General features: G+C 48.2%; 1 pseudogene; it reads right to left on the bottom strand.

The window, feature by feature from the left end:
- LOC128728978 (uncharacterized) overlaps positions 1 to 16978 on the bottom strand; it is a 185436-nt pseudogene extending 168458 nt beyond the window's left edge.
- Positions 16979 to 27002: the final 10024 nt, after the last annotated feature.

The following is a 27002-nucleotide window of genomic DNA, read 5'->3' as shown; positions in this document are numbered from 1 at the left end:
ATGGATGTTGGATGCAGTGTTCGTTGGTACGCATTCTGGGGGTGAAAAGGAGCACCATTTTCCTGTTGGCTTGCTCCTTCTTTCCGTGCACACACGCACACACACACACACACACACACACACACACACACACCTTCACCGTACGTCGTTTATTCTTCACCCCTGGACGGTCGGTTTCGGAGGCGTTCGAGCATTGAATATCGAGCTCACATTGGCCCATCGGTGCACATGCACCTTCGCCTTCGTTGACCGAGAGGGAGGGTGGAAGGAGAGCAAGGAGAGGGAAGGGGCGGGGGGGCTGAAACCACGTGTTCTGGTCTAATTTTATCCAGTTAATCCACTTTTACGTGCCGAAGCGGTCGACCCGGCAAACGGTGCTGCGGTGTTGTAGCTTGTTTGTAGTCGAGTTTTTCCTTCTGCCGTTTTTTTTTTTCAACCCCAGGCGTGTGGCTGGGACGAATTTTTCCACCCTTCGCGGTAACCCAGCCACCGGTTGAAGAAGACGAAACACGCGCGCACACCCACCAGAGGTGGCAAAATTCGTGCGCACATAAATCAAGGAAATATTGAAAATCCCGCTCGGGCGACAAATTTAATCGCGTCAGCTCGCCCGGTTTTTTTTAGGTTGGAATGGCGAGCGAGAGAGTGAGAGAGAGAGAGCAAAAAACCACCCCTTTCATTTCGTGATAAATTACTCATTTCCACCAACCAGCCACCGGTTTCCGAAACGCATCACGTTTTCAAAAAGGCGAGTCAATTCGAAGCAAGAAAGATGAAAAAAGGCCCGGAAAAGGCTGAAATATTAAAAAAAAAAACCTGAAACTACCAGATGGAAAACACCTTCCGGAAGCGGGTTGGAGAATTTGCTAAATTTTCTCGCATTCACATTTTTCGCTCTTTCACGTGCTCTACAAACCTTCCTCCCCCTCCTCCCTCCCTCCTCCCCCCCCCCCCCCGCGCGCCCTGCGGTGACAAGAAACTAGCAGCAGCCGGGAAACTGGGAATAAAATAAAATAAATTTAAAAATCACCCGCTGCCCAAGCGAGCGGGTGCGACCGAAGCTAAACAAAATATTTTCATTCAATTTCCCTGCCACCTTCCCTGTGCCGCCATCCCCCTTCGGCAAGGACAAGGGCTCCTGTGGAAAATCCCGTATCGCAATCGCAGCCACCCCCGCCACAGCTTGGTGCCCTTTCGGTTCCGGTAAATTTAAATTGAACTTTTATCACCCAATCTAGAGCCTTCGTGTTGCTGGAGGAGATTGAAACTAGCTCGTCGCGTCTGCCACCGCTGCTCTGGAACAAGCGTTTCTTTCTCTACTTTGTGCTGGTATTTTTTCCCGGTTTCTTCGCTCGTCGGTTTTCTTCTAGTTCTGATTTTCCCAACGTCTCCGAGCCGGATCCGATCGGAGGATGCGAAAGATGGTGTCAGTTAAAGGGAAGGTGAGAGGACAGTGTTTTCCCAACATCTCTCTCTTTCTCTTTCTCTTTATATTTTCCTCCAGAAAGCACCGTTATTTTTTACCTCACACATCCCACCCACTTCCAATTATTCGACAAATGCTTAGACACTACGTTTGATGGAGAAACGAAACGGTGCCATGTCGGTGGGAGAGAGAAGCAAGACAGCGTGGTGAAGAGAATCCAAGAAAAAGGAACAGTTTGAGGGGGGATGGTGGAAAACTATTTTATTATCCCATCCATTCCACCTAGACGAAGCGATGAATCCTTTCATCCAACCAGCGTCCTCTAAAAGCAGCTCTTCAAATCCTTCCATCCTAAAGGTCCTGCCGAGGCATTCTTCTTCTTCTTCTTCTTCTTTATCGGCCTGCCGAGGCATAAGACAAAGTAATTGCAAACTTCCCGCACCTTCGGCTTTTGTTTCGCGTTAATTCCATTCCTAAATCAGGCCAACTCACTCGACGCGAGGCTACTCAAACGGTTGCTTGTGTGCGTGTCATTTTCACGCATATTTTGTCCTTTTCTTAGGCTCTATTTCTAGGTCCTTGAAGCCTGATGCAACTCGGATGTTGTTTTTAACTGAGAAAAATTAAAAGTTTCGGCTGATAAGTATGCTTGCGTTTCTTTCCCACAGCGAGGTCCCACAGCGAGGTCCTTCGCGGCTTTTTGCAGGCCTCGATTGTGAGGGGTTTTGTCTTCCGAATTTCCCAACCCAACAGGAGTAACCGGTTGCACCCGCCGGGGGGAACTATTTTAGACAACTTTTCTTTTTAACTGTTTCTACTTCTTACTCTTTCGCTCGAACCGCTCGCAGGCGACACAAAACGCACGGTGGCCACGCGTGGTACACGCGAAAGGACACACTTTTTCCCGGGGGGTTGCTTCCGCAATGCGGAAGTAGTTTGGTGTCGAGCAACGCTCCGGCCTCAGTCGGCGCAATTCCGGCGCTTGACAAGGATCTACGCCACGGTCGCTCACCCGCCATCCGGTTGCTCTGTGGCTGCACACACATTCGCACACGCGCGTGGTGGAAAAAGAAATGTTACAAAAATCACAAGACATTTCGGGCTGTCACAATGGGTTGGAAGAAAAAAAAAAGCCCGCCCTTACTGGGAGCAGTAAAAAGCAATAATGTATATATAATTTTCTGAACGTGTTTCACCCCCTCTCATCCCACCCGTACGCCTGCTTCAGGTGGCTCATGTATCCTTTTCGTTTTCCCTTGTCTCGATGACCCAACGGGTGGTCCTGGCGTGAGGTGGAAAAATTTAGATGAAGGCTCCAACCGTGGCCGAGGTAATCGTGACAAGTAGTCACGACCGACGGGTGGGTGCGTGGGGTGAAGGAGTGGGGGGGAGATGGCAGCAATGCGCCTAGGAACTCGCTAAGCCGGTGAAATACGCACCGGTGCGTTTCGAGCCCCCGGGGCCGGAAAATCGCGGGCGAAATGCTTCAAATTATGCACGAAATTAATTTGCACAAAACTTATGCAAAGCGAATGCCCTCCCTGTTGGGGTGCTCGATGGGTGGCTTCCAAGGGTGGCCGGGGTGGTTTTGGGAAGGGGGGGGGGAGGGGGCATTCGGACCGATACGATTGTGCCGCACGCAACGAGGAGGACAAACCTCAGCCCGTGCTGCGGGAGTTTTCTGAAAGGGCGCCTTTCGTGAAGGGCACCCAACAAAGAACGCAAAGGGCTTTAAAAGGTCAAACCGGGCTCCCCGAGGGTGAGAGGAAGAAGGGTGGGGGGGGAGAGAGTGAAGGGCGCACTCGCAAGTGTCCCTTTCGGAAGCGGAGCTCCCCCGGAAGAACCTCCGGAAACTGTCCGCCTGAGTGCCTGTCCGGAATGGCGCCGATCGGAAGGGGTTTTCCGAGGTGCCTTAGCGGTGGGGTTGGATTTTCCCCACCCCAACCCTCCATGCTTGTGTTTTGTCGGTCCGGCAGTCGGTTGGCGTTGGAATAAAATACCAAACACACGCCAACTCTCGAACGCGCACGCATAAACCCATTCCGGTAGGTGCATGGGTCCGAATTTGGGGTCGGCACGAATTTTGAACCCTTCCATAGCCTCGTACGAACATCGCACAACAGCCAGATAGGGTGGAAGACCACGAGGGTGGTGAGACAGACACAAGTGCCTCTACTCACCTGCGAGTTTTGCGGGAAATTAATTAACGACCGATTCTCACTTGACAGCTGTCAAAACAAATTGTGGCAATTATCTCTCTCGTGCAGCCTTCTCCGAACCCGATTCGTTGGTGGGAGAGTTTTTTTTTCTTTTAACAAAAAACGCATCACACCTCACTCTGTATCCTCCCACTCCTTCCGGCACCATCTTGAGGATGTTGCGGAAATGAGATACTTTAGCGGGAAATAAAAGCACTCGCCTGGTGTAACGTAACCGGAACTACTCCAAAATTAGCCTCCGGGATGTCCCGGAGTGCAATCAATTCCGGTTTGGTGCTACACGGAATGATTCACATCCGCGTTTTTGTCACCTTCACCGCCCTACAAGCCCCATGCACTCCCCTGCCGTCTCTTTCACGGGAAATTAGCTTATCCGGAGCACACCGGGACAGGAGTGCAAATAGCGCACTTGGGGATGCATTCGGGCATGCAGCTGGGCGTAATGGTTTGAGATTGAGCAACTTTTCCATCCCCCGCTAGCTCCGGCTTCCCTCTGTTCCTCGGACTACTTTTTTCCCATACAAACACACTCACACACCCTCCCGGGCGTCCTGTCACTCGCAGGAGAGCAATCAGGAATGGTCATTAACAAATTTCTGCCCGTAAATCACCCGGGCTCCATAAATTAGATCCATCCTGCCACCCAATCTCAACCCCCCCCCCTCCCCTCCCCCTTTCCCTCTCCGCACCATCAACCACAGCCTTCTCTCAACCCGTCAGGGATTTCGGAGCCACCGGGCTTGTTTTTTTGTTCAAGGAGGTGAGTTACATTTTATTACAAGCGCACCGAAGGGCCCACGTTTGATTCCTTCGAAGACATAATAAAATATGCGCCACCCGGTTCCGGCGTGGGCGGGGAAGAGAGCGAAAGAATGGGGGGGAGAGGGAAGTAAGTAAAAAAAAAAGCCACACCATCAGGATGCACGAAAATCTCCGCCGGTGCACCTATTCGTGCGGAGAAATTCCTCAAACCGTTCGACGGAGAGCCTTGGAATTTGAGGTTAGAGTGCCGTGCCGTCGTTTTTTGCCCTTTTTTCGGGTTCTTTCTTTTTCTTTCTCTCTCTCTCTCTCTCTCTCTCTCTCCCTCATTACTCTTCTTTTCACTCGAATTTTGGAGCCTGCCACCGAACCGGCATCGCTCCTAATCCGGGACGAACGAAACTTTCGGCTACCATTTACCAGGGATCTGCTTCAGCTTGGTCACCTTGCTTCAATGTTCTTGGAATGCACTTTTCCAGACACACACACATACGCACACACAACAGCCACGGCTGAGGAAATGCGGGTGGCGGTGATCGGTGCAGATAAAACTGATTAGTTGAAGTTGCTGTAAGTTGAGAAGTTTGTGGACTACTTTTTTTCTCTCTCTCTCTCGTTGGATCCCTTCATTTGACCGTAGCTTACCTTCTTGTGGAAAACCACCCCCAACCCTACCGTGTGGGGGTTGTATTTTCGGGTTTTATTAAATTGTACAACAACGAGAGTGCAGTGCGGTGGGAAAAGTCCTTAAAACGTCCTGAAAAAACGAGGTCAAGCTGGAATGCCGGTTCGGACGTTTTGTTGCCCATCCTGCAAACACCTCGGTTGCTGCTGCCTGGGTGCATCACACCTTCGCCGGATGCACCCGGAAGTCCTTCAAGAATAAGCCAGATTCGAGGAAATCCGCCTTACCCGCTTCGGTGAGATTTTCCTTCCCGGAAAAGCAGGGGTAGTGTTAAGAGAAGTGAGAGAGAAAAAAAAACGATTACCATTAGCCCCTGACGATGCATCGTCCCGTCGCACCCCGGGACAAATGGCTGCCCTCTCCCCACCCACCCACCCACGTTCCCGCGTTACACCGATTGTGTGATCGATTGTGCGGGGGTGCACGGGAAAACGACCGAAAATTAATTTTCCACCCCAGCGTCCCTCGCCCGGTCGATTACACCGCTCGGATGGGGTGGGCCAGACGAAAACACTCCCTTCGCTTATCCAACACCAGCACCATCCTTTTCCCTCCCCCGCCAACCCGGCTAAGGGAGCCTTAAGAGGGTGCAGCCGAGTCGAGAGCAGGGAAAATCGCAGCCAGAAAAGCCAGGGTGGAAAGAAAAACGAGTCCACAAGCCAAGCGACGCCGGCGTGACTCATCGACGCCATATGCTGGCACGATTTCCACCCGTACGGGGTGGTGGCGGAAGCCGGTGGAAGAAGGAAAACGGAACCGGCAAAACTATACGTGAATGACGGAATCCATCTACGCGGGTCCCCGGTTAGGGGAGTTTTTCTTTTTCCGGCTTTCCGTGTTCCGAACTTCCCCCCCCGCAGAAACGTCCTGCGGTTTATTTTTGCTTGCCATCGCTCCACCCTCCCGCAACGCTCGTTTACCCACCGCCTTTTTCCACATAAACACACACACACACACGCACAAACACACATAAACACACACTTACAGTGACATTTAGACGCGAGCCAACGAAATGCAGAAACGCACGTCTCCGAAAAGGGGACGGCCGTTGGCTCTAATGGGGCGCGATGTGACGGTGCGTGTAGGAAGCGGCGGAAGAGGAAAGGGGGTTGCGTCGCTTCCCAATTTTCCGCCCCTCGTCTACCCGGAAGCCCCGCACACGACCCTTACAAGGTGCATATCGTTTTCCCGCAGTCAGCGCTCGAAAAATAACGCACGCACACACACACGCACACGCACACATTAGTGCTGCGTCAAGAAAAAAGGATTCCTCCGCACCACAACTCCACCTCCACCCACGCCACACACACACACACACCCCACCATCCGGATGCGCCCGCACCAGGGGGAAAGCGGGCAAACATTCGGGCAAATTTGAATTAATGACGAACAATGTTTATGTTTATGTTGCGCTTCCTGGGGACCCCCCTAGGCCAGGATTCCCTCTCCACACCACCTCCTCGCCCCTTAGCCTTCCGCCCCAGACATCCCGAGTCCCGACGGCATGGATTTAACTTTTGATTATAGCGATACAACACGAGAAATAACTACTTCTGGGCTTCTCTCCCTGGACGGGGGTGCACTCCTGGGGCCGAATTTCCCGGGGAAAACAGCCCCATATTCCAGGCGCTGGTTAAGGAAAACTCCCCACCCCACGAGCCACCGATGACTAATATTTGGAATCGTTTCAATTAAACACCACGCGGGGGTGGTGGGTAGAAAATTGCACGCGAAGGCTTTTTGCATTTTCCCGGGGGGTTGTGAAGGCGAATGGTCACAACAGAATGGTGTAACCGCTCAACCGAGCGTGGTTCCGGTGTGCAGGGAAATTATAGTTTTGTGTGCAAGAAAATATTAACTGCAAATTCAAGGGCTCTCGCGAATGTATTTAAAGCCATTTCCCGGAGCGGTGAAATTGTCTTTGGCACGAGCGTTCGCCTTCAAACGCAGGTCTGGGGCACACCGGAAAAATCGACATCCGACACCACAAGGCAAACCTACGGAAAAGCGGTGATTTTCCACGCCAAATCGTTTGTTTGGCCTGGGCCGGCTCGAGGAATGTGCCAGCAAATGTCAAACGCCAATCCGGGCGTTTGCCCGACGTAAACAAAGTACCATCAAACACGAGCACGTCAAACGTCAGCAGGCGCCAGAAAAATCGCTTGCGGTGGAGAGTTTCATTTCGCATCCGCTTCTTGAGCGGCAAAAGGGGCGCATCCTGCAAGCCATCACACCGGATCTGGAAGGAAGCAATACGCCGGGTGAAACGGAAAATGCGTTTCCTCAACCGGGACATTTCCAAAATCGTCATCACTCGCTTCGCGAGCCGTGCCGGGTTATTAACTATCCGTAAAGGAAGGAAGCGAAATATAAAAAAAGGGAAAATGAACTCGCGCTCAGACGCCGTCTCGATTCCTGAAAATGTGCGACGGGGTTCTGGGCGCAGTTGAATGCACCGTACCGACATTTGCAGCTGCCTGGTTTTTCTTTTTTTCTCTCTTTCTCTCACCCTCTCGCTCTATCTCTTTCTCTGGCCTACTCCTGCTCCAAACCGGGACCCCTCGTGATCGGTTATTACAGGCTGCATTATTATTTATGTTATTTTTAGCTCGCCTTCCATCTCCCGATCGCAAACCGCGTGACGTTTCGGCTCTGGGCCTCCGATCTGGGCCATTCCCGTTTTCCTCGCCCTTGCGCTTTCCTCGTCCGTTTTCCGCTTCATTTTCTCCGGCGGGCGAAGGTTTATTTATATCCTGAAGGTCATTAACTTCGGCGAGGGTCGCGCCGCTTGAAGACGCGCGTTTCGAGGAATTTTCGTCCGACAACGGGATGCATTTTCCATTTGTCGGGAGTTTTTCATCCCAAAGAACCCCATACCCCCACCCCCCGGGTTCGTGGGCGGAAATCGTCGTTGCGTTTGACTATTTACATTTTTCACATCACTCCGCGGGGCGAAGGTGGTGTACTGCGGGCTACAAATGGAATGGAAAACCGGAGGGATGTGCCCTCATCCGGGTGCATATTGCTAGGGAAAATTCCTCACCATGATGCACGAAACGAGGTCGCTGTGGCGAAGGTCAGCGGTCTCGAAGTCTTTTTGGGGGAAAAAAAAGCCAGCCGGGATCCATCACTCGACGTCTCGAACTGCTGCTGCTGTAATCGTCTGAACTTGAACGTCCTTAGGGAAGGGTTTATTTTGCGAAAAGTGAGGGAAAATCCAGCACCGTAAAAGGGAGAATTTATTCAGCCACTATGGAAGCCGCTTCATTGCTTTCAATTAACACCATGACAATAGAAATTCCACCCCCGATGCATTTACCGGAAAGAAGGGCTTTATAGGGCAAGGGCAGCTGAACCTACGAGCAGTTTATACGCTGATTTGTGCAAGCAATTTTTTTTGCTGATTTATTTCAATTTAATTCCATATCAGTTTGATGCATCGTAAAGTTGATTTTACAATTAATTATAGGGAAACCCCTAGAAAATATGCTTCAACAGGATTCTTTTGTTCGCTAACAATTTAATAACCGACAATAAACGAACCTGCGCGGACAAAACCGGCCCACACCGTAAGCGGATTAGAAGAGCTCGGTTTAATTTTGTTCACCAGCAGTTCCACGTAACACATAGCTCACCCCGGATCGCAGTTACACGATGCCCGGATGTTAGCAATCGAGAACGAACACCGTTCGATGGCTTCACCGGAGAGCCCAATTTGTGGGGCAAAATCGATGCCGGAATAACGAACACCATGCAAAAAAAGGGCCACACTCAGTCCCTCAGTTCCGTCTGCAATGGCGTGACTCGGTTCGATTCGATTAGCCAGGCGGTTCTTCACCGAAAATCAATGAATTAAGTGGACGAACCACGAACCGCGCACCCCAACGTTGGGCCGGATCCACGACCACGAACATCTCTGGGCTCGGAAGATCTCTGCCGTAGTATGCAAAATGCTAGCTCACCTCACCAAAAATGCAATTGGTGCACATTTGGGAGGGCGCACACCCGGCATCATCAGGCTGATTCAATTCCGTGAACAACCAACACCCCTCAAATCGGTTGGATTCGGGGAAAAATTCGTTCCCCAAAAAGGGTTGGCGAACACAATTCGGTAGCAACAATAATTGCCCGTAATTAGAATATTTTTTAATTGATTTTAAAATTGAATTATTCCTCATCGATTGCCGGGTTGCGAGCCCGTGCCGGTGGTCCACCGGGAGCAGGTGCTCGAGCCGAAAAAACTGGGGTGCGACAAGACGCCAAGGGGCCGGCAAAAAGCTTGGGGAGAAAAATTTGGCACACAAAGAAAAGCACAGCTGGTGCAAGAATTGGGCTGGGTTTGGGGACAAAGAGAAACCCGCTGCACTTTTGGGGATGCGATCGGAAAAATCGGCCCCGAACTGGAGCAGGCTGTCTGGGCGATGTGCCGATTTGTGAGTGCCCTCATGGAAAAAAACGAAGCGCATAAAGGGGGTTGCGAGATAGGGGATGTTTTAATATTATTCTCGTTTGCCTTCGTCGCCTTTCTGCCAGCGCGAGTTAACGAACTATCACTTCGGATTGTAAAGAAGTTAAGCGAGACGAAAGCTTCTTTCTTCTAAGACGGTTAGGCTGAGAGTCCCTCCTTTGGTTTTATTGTGGTATATATATATCTTTGTGTTTAAAAGGGATTGGTTGACGAAAGGAAGGATAAAGAGAAAGGAAGTAGATATCGGTTATCGTTCGGATGACGATCTTGTATTGGTTTAGGGCTATCACTGTTGAAGGGATGTAGAATCAGGTACGGGCGTCCGATCGGCCGGTTGACGAGATTGTGTTATCGTTGAAGGGATGCAGAATCTTGTATTGGTTTAGGGCTATCACTGTTGAAGGGATGTAGAATCAGGTACGGATGCTTTATCGGTTGGGTTGCTCCGATAACTTGCCCCTCCCTAAATCTGAGGCTCCGTACGAAGGCATTCTTTCATAGTTGGCGGTTTGTAGATTGCCGTTGTATGTGATGCCGGTTGTGTATTAATGTTGATGTCTGTCCTTTTCTTACATATTTTTAACCACCGACAGCAATCAATATTATAAACGGAGTGCTTACCAGGCTAGATATTGACCACGTTTTCCATGTGATACTGTGTGATTCTAAATGCATTTGTTTCATCTCCGATCTTAATTCTTTGTGTAGTTCGTGTAGATGCTCAAGACTCAAATTCACGACTTTGTTCTGTTGTGTCACTAATCGTGTTGCTTGAAATAGTTTTGTTATTGAAGAAAATATTGTAATCTTCATATGCAACGATAAATGAACCAGTAAGGTTTCGTTCTCGTATGCCACACGTCGTATCGCAAGATGCTGGTTGTCCTTTTATAATTGCTGGTATGCATGTCGTGTTGTCTTCTTGTAGATCTTCCGTATTATAGAATTCCTTATCGAGTGATGCGACGATAAACATTTGCGATTTATGGGAAAGGTAATAGGGATGAGGAACGTGGATCTGTTTTCCTATGTTATTTATGCCGTAAACTTGGATTTTGTTTAGTATGTTTTTTCTTAGTCTAGGACAACTTATTATAAACAGTAGTTCATTGTTATTTGTAGCTATTTTCGTGTTTGTATATGCCAAAGCCTCGGATATTGTATGCACTGTTATGTTTTGTTTTCTAATGTCAATCATCTGTTTCTTGACTATTGAGTATACGTGGATTAGTAATTCCAACTTTGGCTAATGTGATACTATCTGTGGAATACAATTAGTCGTATATAATTTTTAAATCATTTTTATGAATTCTTTTTCCCTGTTTGGTGGTTATTGTTGTTCTGTTGACTCGTTGAATGTCAATCTTTTTGTAAGGTTTTGCTAGCTTGACTCTACGCTTCGTTTTCATAAACGCCTTTGATTTAGTTGTTATAACCCGTTCCTTTTTTTTCTTGTTGTGAGAACAAATATCCTTTTCTTGTTTCTTCTTTATGTTATCCCTAACTTTTTGCATAATCGTCAACGTATGTTCGGAGGGAGTTATAATTTCGAGCGGTGTGTGTTTAGTACTTGAATGAATAGAGTTGTTATACTTGTGCACTGCGATATTCATTAATTCGATAGGATTGTCGAAAGAATGATCGGATTGTGTTAAACGACAAATTTCTATTAAAGTAGAATGAAATCTCTCTACAACACCATTCATCTCACTTCTGCCTGTTGCTGTGATATAAGGCTGAATATTAAAATTGTTAAAGAACTCTCTTACGTTTCCAGAGTTGAATGATTTTTCACCATCCATAACGATAACTTCAGGAGGTTTGTGTTTCAATATTATTTCTTTTAGAGCTGGGAGTATGTCTACAACAGCTCTGGAGTCAATTTGGACTACTTGGGCGTATTTTGAAAATTTGTCAATGCAGGTTAAAAAATAAAGTTTATTCATAAACAGGATGTCTACGTGCATTATTTCAAAGGGTGCCCTTGGCAAAGGTGTTTTTGTCATCGGAGATTTAATGGGGTTTCTATCATACTTGCATTCATTACATGTTCTGCAGTTTCGAATAAAATGTTTGATTTGTTGAGCCATTTTTGGAAAATAATATTTTTGTAAAATCTTTATCTTGTTCTCTTCGCAACCTCTGTGTGCTCTGTTATGTTCCTTGCAGATAATGTCTAATTGATCGTTGTAATTTTCTATATCCTCTAATTTTTTTTGTGTAAAACGAATTTTTAGCAAATTTTGCCTCCCAAAGTTTTTCTTGTAAACTTCTTGAATTTTTCCCATTAGGGCTTCACTAGTGAACAATCCATTTAGTTTCGAGGGGTCAGCATATTTTTTCAAAATGTTCAATAGAGTTGAATCACTAGTGTTTGAAATTGTGACATCAAATCTTTTAAAGTTGGTAAATGGTTCAGTTGATGCAACATGATCGGATCCTTCGTTTAAAATGATTTGCTGTCGAAAAGCGTTTAAAGGTGCTTCAGTAGAGGGAATAAAAAAATTATCACTATCATCTGCAGAATGTTGTGTAGCTGTCATTGAGCATACTATTCGGCTCAGTGCATCTGCCACTACATTGGTTTTACCTGGTTTATAGATAATTTCATAATCGTGCTCTTCCAAGTATGCTTTCCAACGTTTTAATTTTGCATTAGTATTTCTTTGTGAGAGGGTAAATGTGAGAGGTTGGTGATCGGTCAATATTTTAAATTTTGTACCATATAGGTAATTCCTAAATGTCTTTAAAGCCCATATAATTGCAAGCATCTCTTTTTCTGGAACAGAGTATGACTCTTCCGTTTTAGAGAGTGTTCGGGAACTAAAATGAATAGGTTTTTCTTTTCCCAGTTCACCTTGTGAAAGAACCGCACCAATTGCATAATCTGAGGCGTCCGTAGTAAGTATAAACGGTACGCTATAATCTGGATAAATTAGAACGTCTGACGAGGATAATACGTTTTTTAATTTTTCGAAACATTTTATTTGTTCCGTGGAAAGTGTTATTTTGCTATTTGAAGTCGTACTTTTCTCACCTCGTAGTCTATTGGTTAAAGGTTTCGCTATTCTCGCATAGTCCTTAATAAATCTCCTATAATAACCTGTCAATCCCAAAAACGATCTCAACTGTTTGATTGTTTTTGGTGGGGGAAATAATTTTATGACTTCAATCTTTTTTTCATTTGGTTTCAATCCTTCACTTGAAATAATATGTCCTAAAAATTCAATCTCTTTGTGAAGGAATTCGGATTTATCTAATTGAACCTTTAGATTGGAAGCATTCAGAGTTGAAAGAACTTTATCTAGATTATCCAAATGTTCTTCAATTGTTCTACCGAATACAATTACATCATCCATATAGATGTAACAGATTTTGCCTATGTGTTCGCGGAGTATATCATCAATAGCTCTTTGAAAAATGGCTGGTGCATTTTTTAAACCAAACGGCATTCTTGTAAATTCATATTTACCGTTGTTAATAGAGAACGCAGTTTTTTCAATATCCTGTGCATTCATCTGAATTTGATGAAAACTTGATGCAAGGTCAAGATTTGAAAAGTATTGTTGGCCGCGTAGTTGATCAAGGACATACGATATTTCTGGCATCGGATACCTATCACTTATAGTTTTTTCATTCAATTTCCGGTAATCTATTACCATCCTAAACTTTTTTTCACCAGAAGCATCTACTTTCTTTGGAACGATCCAGACGGGAGATGTCCAAGCGGATCTTGATGGTCTAATTATTCCATTTTCCAGAAGATTCCTAATTTGTGTATTAACTTCTTCCGTATATGCTGCTGGATATGGATAGACCCGTTGATGTACTGGTATTTCATCAGTTGTATTTATACGACATTCTACTCTTGTCGCACACGATAACTTTATATTAGGCTCATAAAAAACATGCTCATTTTTCTGTAATACACGTGTTAATTTTCCTTGTTCTGAGGGCTCTAAATGATCTAGTCTAAAATCAATCACATTATTTTCCTTTTGTTTCACATATTTCTTAAATGGTATTACAAAAGGAGTTCCCAAATCAGTTGCTATTATCAAATTATTTTTTTCGAAACATAATCTTGTATTAAGTGTTTTGAGTATGGCCGTACCTACGATGCCATGAAAAAATGAGTGGAAATCGTGAATCAAAAATTGAAATTTCAACATGGATTTTGGTTCAAAAAAAGCAATGTCGATTGCTGATTTAATGTTGAATTCGCCGTTAGCGCTTGTAATTTTAGAGGCATTAATTTCATATGGTTTGCTTCTTTTGTAAGATGAAGCTAATTTAGACGAAATCAGGTTAATATTCGATCCTGAATCGATTAAAAATGGGTATTCTCCTGAGGCTGTCCGCAAGATGATATATGGAAGGAATGATTTCACCATCCTGCGGTCCATTCTAAAAAATTACTCTCTACCTCAGTTTGTTGGTTAGAGGTGCTACGAAATGTTTCTGTGTTCCTAGTTAAATCTATTTCATTAAGATGGGGTGATCCTGAAACATACTCCAGTGGCGTATCAATGGAGTATATTTGACCATTGTGAGGGAAGGGCTTTTTATAGTTTGGTCGATTGGCATAGTTCAAGGAGTTCGATCGTATAGAAGGATCGACCTCCATGGGTACAGGGTAATTATTGTGATGTTGTGTTGAAGGCATCCGCTGATGATTCGCGGGCTGACTAGTATATCCCTCAGGGTACATATTCCTACGTTGCGGAAAATTCCTATGCTGAGGGAAATTTCTTGGTGGGAGGGGTGGTCTTTGCAGATTTGTATTAAAAATAGGGCGTGGTGGTGGAACGTAAAGCTCTCGCGGTTTTGGTATGTTATTTACCCTTGTGTCTGATTTGAATGGAGCAGATCTCATGTTCATGTTGCAGTATTCAAGGCAATAATTGTATGCTGCATTTAGGTTACTGGGTTGATGGTTTTTTAGTAAAAAGCAAAGAGGGTTCTCAAGACCTCTAATAAAACAATCGAGTGCTTTTTCTCTAAAATATGCTACATGAACTTCTGAATTAATAGCGTATTTAGGATCAGTCTGAATTTGTGTTACTATTGCTGTTAGTAAATCATTTACTCGACTGAAGTAACTGCTTAGAGATTCTGAATGTTTTTTACTGATCCCTGTGAGTTCGTGGTCAAGAGTTTTAAGCTCCCTTTTATCTTTATAGTAAAGCAGCAGGGTAGATTTGATACTCGACCAATCACCCGTTATGCAGCTTGTATTAAGCACATCTGCCGCTTCACCTTTGATTTTTCTGCGAATTGTTCCCTCAATCACATGATATTCGATTGATTCTCTCGGAAGACGGGCGTACATTCTAAGTACGTTTTCGACTTCTAGTATCCATCTCATAAGGCTGCTAGCGTTTCCTTCGAAATTGGGAATATCGCGAACATAATCGGGAACTTTTCCGATTTGTAAAAACTCCTCATGGCTCATAAAATTTTCAGTAGGAGGACTCATTCTGTTTTTATCACACAGTGCTCTTCTTTTTTCCTTCCTATTCGAACAAACTTTTTGCATAAATTTTTAACTTTTATCTAACCTGTTTCCTTCAGAATTCACTTGTTATTTATAAGCTCACTTTTTTTGTAAATTATGCTCCTTATATGCTTATGTTAGAATACAACAGATTTTGACTTACGCCAGTACCGTAATCACGAAGATCATGTTCCTTTTTCCTATTTCGACGGCGTGATGCTTCGGGGTAGTCCTTTTTGGGGTGTGCCTACTAAGGGTCCTAGGCTTCTTCGGGGAGAGATGTCCTCGAGTGCAGATCGAAAGTGGTCCTTGGTCGTTTGTGCAGGGTTGGTTTTTATTTTTGAATCACCTCACTTTGACTTCAGGTCCCTATTCGGGCGCCAGTTAACGAACTATCACTTCGGATTGTAAAGAAGTTAAGCGAGACGAAAGCTTCTTTCTTCTAAGACGGTTAGGCTGAGAGTCCCTCCTTTGGTTTTATTGTGGTATATATATATCTTTGTGTTTAAAAGGGATTGGTTGACGAAAGGAAGGATAAAGAGAAAGGAAGTAGATATCGGTTATCGTTCGGATGACGATCTTGTATTGGTTTAGGGCTATCACTGTTGAAGGGATGTAGAATCAGGTACGGGCGTCCGATCGGCCGGTTGACGAGATTGTGTTATCGTTGAAGGGATGCAGAATCTTGTATTGGTTTAGGGCTATCACTGTTGAAGGGATGTAGAATCAGGTACGGATGCTTTATCGGTTGGGTTGCTCCGATAACTCGCGCAAAGTGATCGAGCAATCGAACACTCATCCCGTGGAATTAGTAATCATACTTTTGCTTTTCCCAGTTTCGTTTATTTTTTCCGTGTTTCTACCTACGGGGTAGAGCTTTCCTTTTTTGCGTTTTTCCCCTTTTAATCTTCCGAAGGGCTCAGGGAAGGAGTTAATGAAATCACACTCGGAATTTCGAAAAGAAACGAAATATCGAATAGCACCTATGCCACCCCTAGGACACCCGGTATGCAACAAAACTATCCGAAAAACGGACTCAAAGGGTGGATATAAAACACCCCAAGCGCCACTCCTAGAATGCATCGAAGGGCTCCCTTATTTTTTCAACCCTCTCGAACCCAGCGCCAGTGTTTGGGCAGCGAGTGGCAGTTGCGATGCTTCCTGCTCGAACCACCCCTTGGTGAAATCCGTCCACCCCTTTACCCACTCCCCTTCAACCACCTCACCCCACTAGGAAGGGCCGACCGAGCAAACAAAAGCGGATTAACAATCGTAAATAAAACGAAATTCAAACAGAAATAGTAAAAATCATTAATCATTGACAGAGCTCAAATTTGCATCGGCAGCACCGGGCGGGCTCAGGTTACACGGTTTTTCCACCCTATCTTCCCACCCCGTGGGCCACGCACCCCTTCGGGACCGCTCACTCGATCGGTTGCATTTTCCCGATCGCGGCTATTTCGATTCTAAAAAAAATAAAAATAAAAGGAAAAAGCGGAGGCACTCGTGTGCACATATGTATACATTCTGTGCCGGGGTTTTCTACCACCGACGTGCCGATTCGGGTTTTCACCATGACCACAGGTGAAGCGCAGCGAAGGGACCCAACCCGTGCCTCGGCTTCGGAAAAATCGGGATTTATTATTCCTCCTTCAACAAACCATCTAACAAAGTGGTTGCGGCGATGCTCGACAATAAAGTTGTGAGGATGGAGAATATCATTTCATTGTCCCTTCAATCTCTTCCTGCTGTCCTTTCCTCCACTGTCAACCCCCTTTTTTCCATAGGTTACTCTTTATCTGTTGGTGGAAAAATACGGGGGTGAGGAAAACAGCTCCCACTCGAGTGAACGCTGATTTTCTGAACGCTTTCGATGCAGTCTCGTGGACGTACAGAACGAGCGGCACAGCTGCTTTTCCTTCATTTTCCGTATTTTCCCCTCAACCATTTGCTTTCTCCCCCCCCCCTCTGGGAGCCTCCCCGTTACTACCCACCCAATTTGCGTTTGGACGAGCTTTTTGCTTCTCTGCGTGTCCACATTTCGGGACCATCCGTTTGAAGGGTCCTTTTTTGTGGCTTCATCCCTCCCACCTTCATCCCCCGCCCATCCCCTCTCTCCGTTCAACCCGCTCCCATCCCTTCACCATTGCAACGCGTCCTGGTGAGTGTTTGTGGGTACGTGTTTTATTTTATGTCCTTTTGTTTGATCTCCCCGGCCATCGTTGATCGTTTGAACATCCCGGCCATCGTTGTTCGGGAGGGGGGGGGGGGGCGATTTTTCCGGGTTTCCCGGCTTTGGGGTGTTTATTTTCCTCCCAACTTTCCGCCACGCACGCGTGCACACGCTCCTTTACCCCGGCTAGTCTCCCTTCCATCCTGATCCAACGTTGATATTCAAATTACAAATAATACCATCAATCGATTGCGCATTTCACTCCTTTGGAAACGGCGCCAATAGCCGGTGGTGGAAAACGCAACCGCACGCACACCAAACCCACATTAACACCAGTTCAATGCGTAAGAGTTTCAGGCTCGGGAGAGGAAACAAAACTAAAGCAAACAAAAACGAGCCGACAACAACAAAAAACAAGACACCAGATAGTACTCCAAGGATGACGCAGCCACCATTCGGAAGGGGCTTGAAAAAACAACACGGAGAGAAACTTCAGAGCACACACACACACACGTTCACAAAAACAACAACATTGAGGGGGTGTGGGAAATACAGTACAAACCCGAACCCTCGATGAGGAGGGGGGGGGGGGGTGGGAAAAATAAAACACAAAACAAAACGCACAACTTTTCGGATCCGTGTCTCCCTTTTTCCGCTGGTCGGGAAATGACCCACTGTAAATAATTCACCCCTTCACGCCACGCAACCTGGTGCTGGTAGAGGGAGGTGGGGGGGGGGTTTCTCTCCCAGCAGAAGGGAAAAGCTAAGGAAAGCGCTTTCGTTAACGAGTTTTCCCCCACAGCAAGGGTGGTTTGGGGTGGCGTTTTGTGGTGAATTATTTAGCGCACCGAAACCCTGGTGGGTCATATCGGCAGCAGTAAGTACTTTCCGACGTTTCGTGCTCTCGAACAGTCAATTATAGCCGAACGTGTCACTGTGGGAATTGAGCTCAGCGAGCAGAATGGCCCTGGGGTTGGAAGGACGCGCGCCTATATTAAGATATAAATGTATCTGAAGAAATGCCGCCTCAGGGAGCCTCGAGGAGCCGGGTCCGAACACTACAAGGGTCCGCTTTTGCAGGTGTTTAACGCCCCAACGTTAGCGTTCGCGCGTGGTTAGGGCGCGTTTTCTCGGGGCCAGCTTCTCCAAAATGCACTTCAGCACGGCAACCACGGGATGATGGACGTGGCCCTGCATTGCTCCCGCAGCGCGACCTGAGAGTCCTGCCGGCACTGTCTGCTGCAGGTACACAAATCTTCACGCGGATCGTCCTTATTCTAAGCGCTATGCCTCAGAAAACTCTGCGGTCATGGAACATCGGTGTCATCGCGCGCACCTCTCAGAAGCCGCGAGCCTCAGAACACGCGCCCAGCGTGACGTCTGAGCATTCCAGCAATCCAGGACGACAGGATACTCTATCAAGCTGCCTGCAGAGCCTGAAACTAGTTTCCAGCATCAAGTGCCCGTCGGGAACGTGCGTCCTTGATGACCGAGGTCGAGCGGAAAAAAACTGAAACCGCAATAGTTATAATTTCAAATTACTGCAAAAATTATCGTCCCAACGTTTGGCGCATGGCACGCCTAGCGAACGTCATGCGCGGAACCTTGACCTCACATTAATTAGCGACTCACACCCTGGCGAGTCCTTGCAAGGACAACGACCTCCAACAAACACCGGCAGCTTCAAGCATCGACCCATCATCTGTACCGAGCGTGGGCATCTCCATTTTTGCGGGTGCCATAAATTCTGCACCTCCAGCTCCACCGAAGTTCTACGACGTCCAAGATGGCGGCCATGGCTTGTAGAAACCTTGTAGGCAGGATCTCTTCCCTGGATGCGCCGGAAACGGCATCAATCCGTGGCCACTGCCAGTGCGCACTGGTGCGCTAATTAGCATTAAATATGCTCCCAGGCCGCGGGCCTCCCAAGGTTCCCCTTTTTGCGCGAAAAGAACCCGCGCGCCGGTGTCAAGAAAATGAGATCTTCATTTCCGGGGCTCCGGTTCGCGCTTGGAGATTCATTATGCTAATTTATTAGCGAATATGAATGGTATTTATGATGCATTAACGTGTCATTTGCTGCACGGCAACCGCGTGGTACCGTTTTGATAAACATCCCCGATCCGGTCATTAAGCGCCCTCTCGCGGAAGACCCAACACCGGAAGTCGGAACACCGGAACCACCCATGTAGGGTGTCTGTATGCGTGCTAATGAATTGCTCCCTGATGGTAGTGCTGGCGCTGATGTAATGGCTCCTCACCTGTGCGACCTCCGCGGCGTACAACAAACGAACTGTCAAATGGTGCGCTGTCACAACGAAATGGACTATCAAGTGAGTCGGGGAGGTGCGAAACCCGTCAACGTCAGTCTCAGTGGCCCGTGCCAAGGACACACTCCCAACACCTGCGTGATGGTGTGAACCCCCCAGGAAGGTGTGTGAGTGCGTCTAATTAAAAATTAAAATTTATCACACCATCATCATGCCCCAAATCCCAAGCCACTGAGCGGAGGAGTCGTCGGAAATCTATAATCCGCCAATTGCGAAGATAACGCCCTGCCCCATCCGTATGGTTCCGAGCATCCTGGGAGTGTCAAATCGTAACCGGAAAGTGTCCTCCAACTGCTGCTACACATTCCGTCCACCTTGGGGGAGAGGCTAGGGCGCATCAGGACAATGGGTTCATCCCGGGGCCACGCACTGTGGCAGCAAAATGATTACCGGCAACGGTTTGATGGAGCCATAAAGGCACAATACCGGCCCGGCGGGCCCTTAGACCTATTAAACGGCGTTTCCAACCCATTCTACCGGCGGGGTTGTCGCTTTGGTGGCAACTGTAAACATCGATTTGTCACCTCATTTCTCAGGGATTGCTGAAATACGACGTCGATAATGGGCACAATAAAGCAATGATTATCATCAAAGCATCCAGCCCGAAAACTCCCTCCTGGACGCTCACCGTGGGCGAGCTCAGTCCGCTCGATTTCTGGAGGACTGATGTCTGAAGAAACCCGCGTGTGGAAGGAGACCTCGGTGTTCCGGGCTGGCATGCCATGAACCGAAAGGCCTTTCAAAGTGTGCCCTTGCCAGTTGCCTGCTTTTACAGCATAGGAGCCCCTACGAGAGCCCAGAGACTTCCGGTGTGGAAGTTCGAGCAATTGCCAGCCGAAGCCTGAGACATCCGTCAGACTTCGTCGCGTGCCCATGGCGACCACACAACACCGCTCATTTGCATGCCCTTATGGAGGTGTCTGCGTGTGTGTGTGTGCATGCTCCATCACTTGGTACCTCATAAATGCCCAAACACACACACACACACATACACAGTATACATCAACGGTATGTCCTCAAGTCCAGGAGCTCCCGGACGTACGCAGAGTTCTTCCAGTTCGGCTCGACTTTAATTGTCTCTTGATATTAAGAGCGTATCGCACTGGTACGGCCACCCTTTACACCTCCTACCATTGCAAACCGCACACAACCGACGACACACGACGACCCTCTTCCTTGCCTCACCTCCTTGTCACAGTACTCTTCTCCAGAGTCTCGTACTTCTGAGGGTTTTTTTTTTTTGGAAAAACGAGCTCCAGGACTTAGGCCTCTCCAGCCACCGGTGCCTGAGACTGATTATGTTTTATTGCACGTAAAATTTATCTAGCCCACACTTAACGCCGACTGCAGCAAAGGGTTGCCCTCACCCCTCCCACGCCTGCTTATACCCCTACTACTCCTTGTACTCCTGAGCCTCCCGTAGTCTCTTTGGCGTGAGCAGAGTGCCATCAGCCAGTCGCCTTTCGAGTCGCTTTTCGAGTCCTTTTTTAACGCTCGACTCGGGGTTGTGCTGCCCCACACATCCTACCCCACCTACTCCTTCTTATGCATCCGCTCTTGCCTCCATCCACCCTCACCCACAGGAGCCAGGGCCGGTTACGTGTCAATAGAGCCCGTGCGCGGGAGTCCCAGGCGTACCCATTGTTGCCGACTGTCACACTTGAACAGGGATTTTCCTTTCTGCTCCCGCCGGGTGTGTATGTGTGTGTGTGTTTTGTTCCCCCGTTACTCGTTGTGTTATCGCACCACCCAACTCGCTGCCCTTTGCTGCTGCTTCCTAAACGTGTACGAATTTCTGCACCGCAACCGAGCATTATTATTGTACAATCTTGGGGTGGGCATTCCTTCATGTGCTCGGTGTGTGTGTGTGTTTTTTTTCACTTCCTTTTCTTCCTCCTCCTCGTCCGAAGAGCGCAACCCCTCACCACGATAGCTCCTAATTATGCTTACCCCTTCGCAGTGACAGCTTTTTACTTCTCGCGAAGCGCTCGCACCGGCGCCGTCGTCGCCACTCAGCTTCAGCGAGCCAGCGAACGTGCCTCATTGGGTGTTATTAGAAGGGCTGAGGAGCCGGATTTATTGCTGATTTTGCGTCTGCCCTCGCCCGAACGGGTAGGCGCCCTTCAAGATGAAGCGTCAGCAGCGTGTCAGAAAACCGACGACGACGTCTGCGAAGAAGCCGGGCTGCAAATCCGCTGCTTAGCGAGTGTCAACGAACCTCCATCGATGAGAAGGTATACGAAGGGGGGGAGGGGGGGGGAGGGAGGAGGTGGTGCACTCTCGAGTGGGCATGAAGGGTGGGGCGCTTTTTTAATGAATCTACAAAGACGAAAAAACAACCCTCCCGGTAGTTCCGGAGCAAAAAAGGGGTGTCCTCGGTACTTCGGCCTCTCGAGGCTGCAACCTCTCGGGAGCTACTCCAGAATCGAATGTATTATTCCACCGGAGGTGACTTGCGAGGAGGGGTGAGCTACACCCCCACCCAATGACGCCTAGCGTAGCCACTCGCTATCGGGGTTTTGTATTAATAGGGGTGGGAAATAAGTCGGGCTCAGATGTAAAAATCATCACGTACATTTCGGGATTCGTGAGGATGTGCGCCCGAGTGAGAGGACGATAGAAAGATGGCCGACTCCAGGGGAATGATGGGGTGCAAATGAGCTTGTCGCGCAAATGAGCTCGCCCATTCGGAACCATTCCAGCAATGGTGAAATTCTCCGAACGTCCTTACGTGCCTGCTGGCGTGCTCCAAATCCTGGCTCCTGCTCCTCGAGAGCTGTCAAGTGAAATGTCACACCATGCTTTAGCTGGCGGAGGAATTGCATGTCGAGTCATTATCGTCCGCGCGTGGGCTTCTTCCCCATTAGGTTGTGATCTTCCTTTTCACTCGTGCCTGCATTCCGCATTAATGTGCGCTGGTTTTGGGGAACGAGACCATGCACCATTTGAGACTCCCATCTCGGTCAAGTTGTCAGAAGTTAGGGGTATTCAGGCATTAGCTCAGAAACGCAAAAAGCACCCCATTTCTCGGCTTAGTAATACTGCTCGGTTTCGCAAAGGTGAAAAAGAGCCACTCTTCTAGGAAACTGCAGCCCACGAAATGCTCAGAAATACTAGGAATCACTCGCAGAGGTCTACGCGCCTCTTTGATCGCAAGATCTGTGGACGTAATTCGACACCTCCGTACAATCACTCTCGAGGTGGTGCTCGGGCGAATCAGGATGGGCTAAAAATACCCTCACCAGATGCGCACACACGCTGTCTAACGGAGTCTGCACTTCAGGGTCCTGTTACATCGGGACCTTCCTCCCTAAGGCACGTTACATCGCCTGCCACCAGCAGAAAAATGCACGTGAACACGTTCCTCCCTGAGGCGCGATTATGATCTCACCGAGCACCGATCGCATGATTGACCGGCGTGCTGATGACCAGAGCTCGTACACGCTTCGATCAAACGGGATCGATTTCCTGCAGACGATTGGGGGTTGGGGCGTTTGTGACGGTAGCCATTTTCCCCGAGCTCGAACCTTCGCGGGCGCGACTGACCGGTTAATTGCTAGACGATTGCGCGTCAGCCACACAAACCAACCGACTGCATGCCGATCGGTTACATTTCCCGAGCCGGTTTCTGATTCCCTTAAGGGGGGGAGCGAGGGAAGGGGTGCCAATTTTCCTCACCACCCTCTGGTGGAAAAACCGGTCCCGAACTAGAAGGTCACTAATTTGAGCAGACCAGATCGGTCGGTGTACCTATCGTTTACCCGCAGCAAATTGCTTCCAGCTCACTGCTCCGGTCGTTCGGGTGGAGAAAACCCGTTTCCCACCCATTTCGAAGGAGAGATGGGGGCTTTGGGAGGGCTGCGGAATGTCATTCGCAAAACCACAAACCACCGCGGACAGCCGGCCTTGCCTTGGCCTCGAGAAGGCGAGTGGCGCAAGACGCACGCACGCAGAAGCTCGGCTCGGTAGCAGATGGCAAGTGGACGTCCGTGGAATTCGCACACCTCCCGGGAGGGGGGGGGATTGAAGGGGCTGACGGGAGAGGGTTGAGAAGGTCCTGCCGGGTTGTGGTATCGGGTGGCAGGACGCGAAACACGGAACATCATCCATCATCGTCGCTAATGCGGCATTCCGCGTGCGTGCCGAAGGCAGACGCGCGTCTCGCAAGTGTCGCCACCATTACTCAGTCTCAATTTCCCAACCCCCCGGAGGGTGTGGGAGGGGGGGAGGGGGCACAGGAAAAACCAGTGGGCTGAAAGAAAAAGCACCAACGAAAAGACAAAGAGGCAAGCGAATAAGAAAAAAGCCCACACCGTGAAGTTAATCACTTAAAACGATGAGCTACCCGCGGGCTCTGGTTTTCCTTGCGGTGGGGGTGCGAAATTTCCATCCCAAGCACGGGAATTGCATGTTTTTCTTCACGCCAGGACCCCGTAGGGTTTTATTGGCCGCTCACAGATCATTTGGCTGCGGCCAGATGGTAGCGAAAACCAGGCGGGCCAAAAAATTAACCGAAGCGAACGAACACATTCCGGCGAATGAGATTAGGAAAACAAAAGCATGCCAGCAAACAGCAAATGGAGTTGAAAAGGGGGTGGGTTGAATGAGACACACCCGCACACATACAACCGAAAGAAGTCCGCTGTTCGTAATGGGTTTATAGGTGTCGTAAAGGAGGCGCCTCGTGGAAAAGCGCCGCTTCAAAAGCTCCGCGTGGCGGATAATTTAAAATTAATGTTCGGAACATGGATAATGCAATCAGCTGCTTATCGGGGTAGGTACAATCTCCACCCTTCACCTTCTTTCCAAAGCCCACACCTCCTCGAACCCATCAAGCAAATTAGGTATGGTGTTGATGTACGCAACGGACCGCTGAGCAGCTCAGCAACGCTCCGGTTATTTTCAATTCAGCTCCAAGCAAGGATTAGAAGTGAGCTTTTCCACCCTCCACTCTCATCCTCCTTGCGCGTGCCATTCCACCCTCCTGTCGGTCTTCTAAATGGCCGAAATTTATCAGCCGAGAAAAAGCGCCGGAAAAAGCACCACCGATGACATCCTTCCGAACCGGGCATGTGCGATCGTGCGACGGATTAATATATTTATGCTCACCGCGTCAACCCTCCCCGTGCGATGGTGTACCCTCTCCTGCATCTGCCCCCCCCCCCCCTCTACAATGGGCGAAACCGCGCGGCTCGGGGGTGGGTTTGGGAAAACTTGCCCCATTACCTTAAGACTTCGCCGCCCTGTAATGGTTACGGTTATGGAGGATAGTTCCGCCGCGGTACGATCGTAAAGAGACCCAAGCCTCTGGCTACATTCGCGCTCGAGAGGGAAATGCGCAGACCCAACCACCTCCGCCTGCCTCCCGCACGCCCGTCACCATCGTTGGGAAAACTTTCCACGCGAGTTTTTCCGACCATTGACAGCCGGACCGGAACACGGAACCGGGCGCACGGTGCGCTAAATAATTAGCCTCATGTTTGGCAGTAAAATTGAACTACCGGTAATTCACCCCACCTACCTCCCTAAAGGCCTAAGCCCGCGGAATATGCCACCCCACTCGGGGCTGAGGGTTCGATTGATTTCGCATCGATTCCAAGCGGAAACGAGGTAAGTTGGCTAATGGTGGAGCATATTTTACATACACACTCGCGAAGGTCCTTTTTCGTGTGACACCCACCGGAAGGGGGAGGGGGGGGGAGAGGTTGGGAGGAGAGGATTTCTTTATGTGAACGTTCACGAGAACCGCTCTCTAACGTTTATGTGTTTTTCCCCATTCTTTCCATTTTCCAAGCTTGATTCAAACGTCACAAAAATTTAACCCCCGGAAGCAAAATAGAGCGCTTGGTACGATTCAAAATGGGTGGCAGGATAAAGGGGGCAGCACGCACACAAAAGCACACTCGCACTGCAGAGACATGGGTCCAAAAATACCGGTCCTCCAAGAAAGAAGCAAACTCCGACCGGTGGAATGTTTTGTAGCAAGTTTTTAGTAGTTTTTAAAATTCCACCACCACACCGTTAGCAGTCGGTTTTGGGAACCCTCGTGATAAGGGTGGGTTTTGTATCCCGCTAACAATGGTAACGCACGCAACAACCCGAACCGGGCGAGCCGATAATTCCGGGTGGGTCGGGTTGATTTGCGTGGCACAAACACTTTGCATATTTTATCCAGGCTCAAATCGATGCTCCTTGAGGATTTTCGATAAATATCTCGCTGCGTTTTTTTTTTCCCCACCCCGAGGAAAATCGATGGGAGGAGAGAAAGGGAAAGGGAAAGAAAACACACGAAGGAAGCCACCAATAATGATGCCCGGAAGCCGCAGGAAGAAGAAATCGAGAAAGTGAAACTTCATCCAATCAAGCTGGCAAAGGAAAGGCCCCAAACTATTTTTATTGGAATTGACAGAAAACGGGCCACCCCGGACCCCCGGGGGAGGGTGGCATTGATTGCGACCGAGGACGAGCACCTCAAAGGGGAGAAAAAAGGAAGTTCAAACACGCTCTCCGGTCGCAATCACTCCGCCCCTTTTAAGAGGTCCCTTCCAATTAGGTTGCGCATTGTTGAGCAAGGGCGCTAAAAAGTTAGGCCCCTTGGTTCGAGTCCCACGAGCTGGGTGCCATTTTGGGCCTTGTTGCCGGTTGCGAGAAGGAAAAACGTTGATCCGACCGGAAATACACAATTACAGCCATCGTTCAGCTCGTGGAAGTGGGCCTTGCAGGGTTCGAACCGGCGTGAATTCTCTATTTGAGCTTAATTACAATGAAATAATTGCTTCCCGGAAGATGCATGAAATCCATATTTGCACGCACACCCGACGCATTGTGGGGCTTTCAGCTCATGAGCTCATTTGCAACCGAACGACTGTCAACAAATAGATTTTGCTCATCAAAACTTTTGTGCGGCTTTGCTCAGAGGCCGATACAAATTTGTTTCACTTTTCAATCGCAAATGTGCAATTAAATTACGCTAACGAACTGTTCCGGTTATAATTACGTGGATCATGAGCCCGGTGTAACGTATCGATATTAATTGACCGAGTGGGTTGATCTTTTTTTACAATTTTTATTTGCTCAGCATAAGCCTTTAGGAGAAAAAAAATCATTTCCACAATAGGGTGCTGCTTAAAATGAAAATTCGCTTTGATTCAATGGCAATAGTCCACGGTCAGCTGTAAAAACAATGCATTCCATTTGATCGATATATAATTTGTTTCAGTATCATTTTTCCAATGTTATTTTCTATCTATCATCACTCTCACGCAGAGTTAACGCAGTACTTCATTCTCGTATGTTGATGAGCAATCTATTCCTTTTTATTTCGCTTCCTTGAGTCTCTTAAAAACGGTCCCAAATATAGCCTTTCGCTTCAAAGCTCTCATTAAAAGGAAAAATTCAACCCAATTTTCGACCACCACCAAGATGTGATCGACATCTCGCGCCAC

The sequence above is a fragment of the Anopheles nili genome, chromosome X (genome assembly GCF_943737925.1).
Source record: "Anopheles nili chromosome X, idAnoNiliSN_F5_01, whole genome shotgun sequence".
NCBI lineage: Eukaryota > Metazoa > Arthropoda > Insecta > Diptera > Culicidae > Anopheles > Anopheles nili.
The sequence above is the reverse complement of the archived record's forward strand: the minus strand, read 5'-3'. Positions and strand labels throughout refer to the sequence as shown.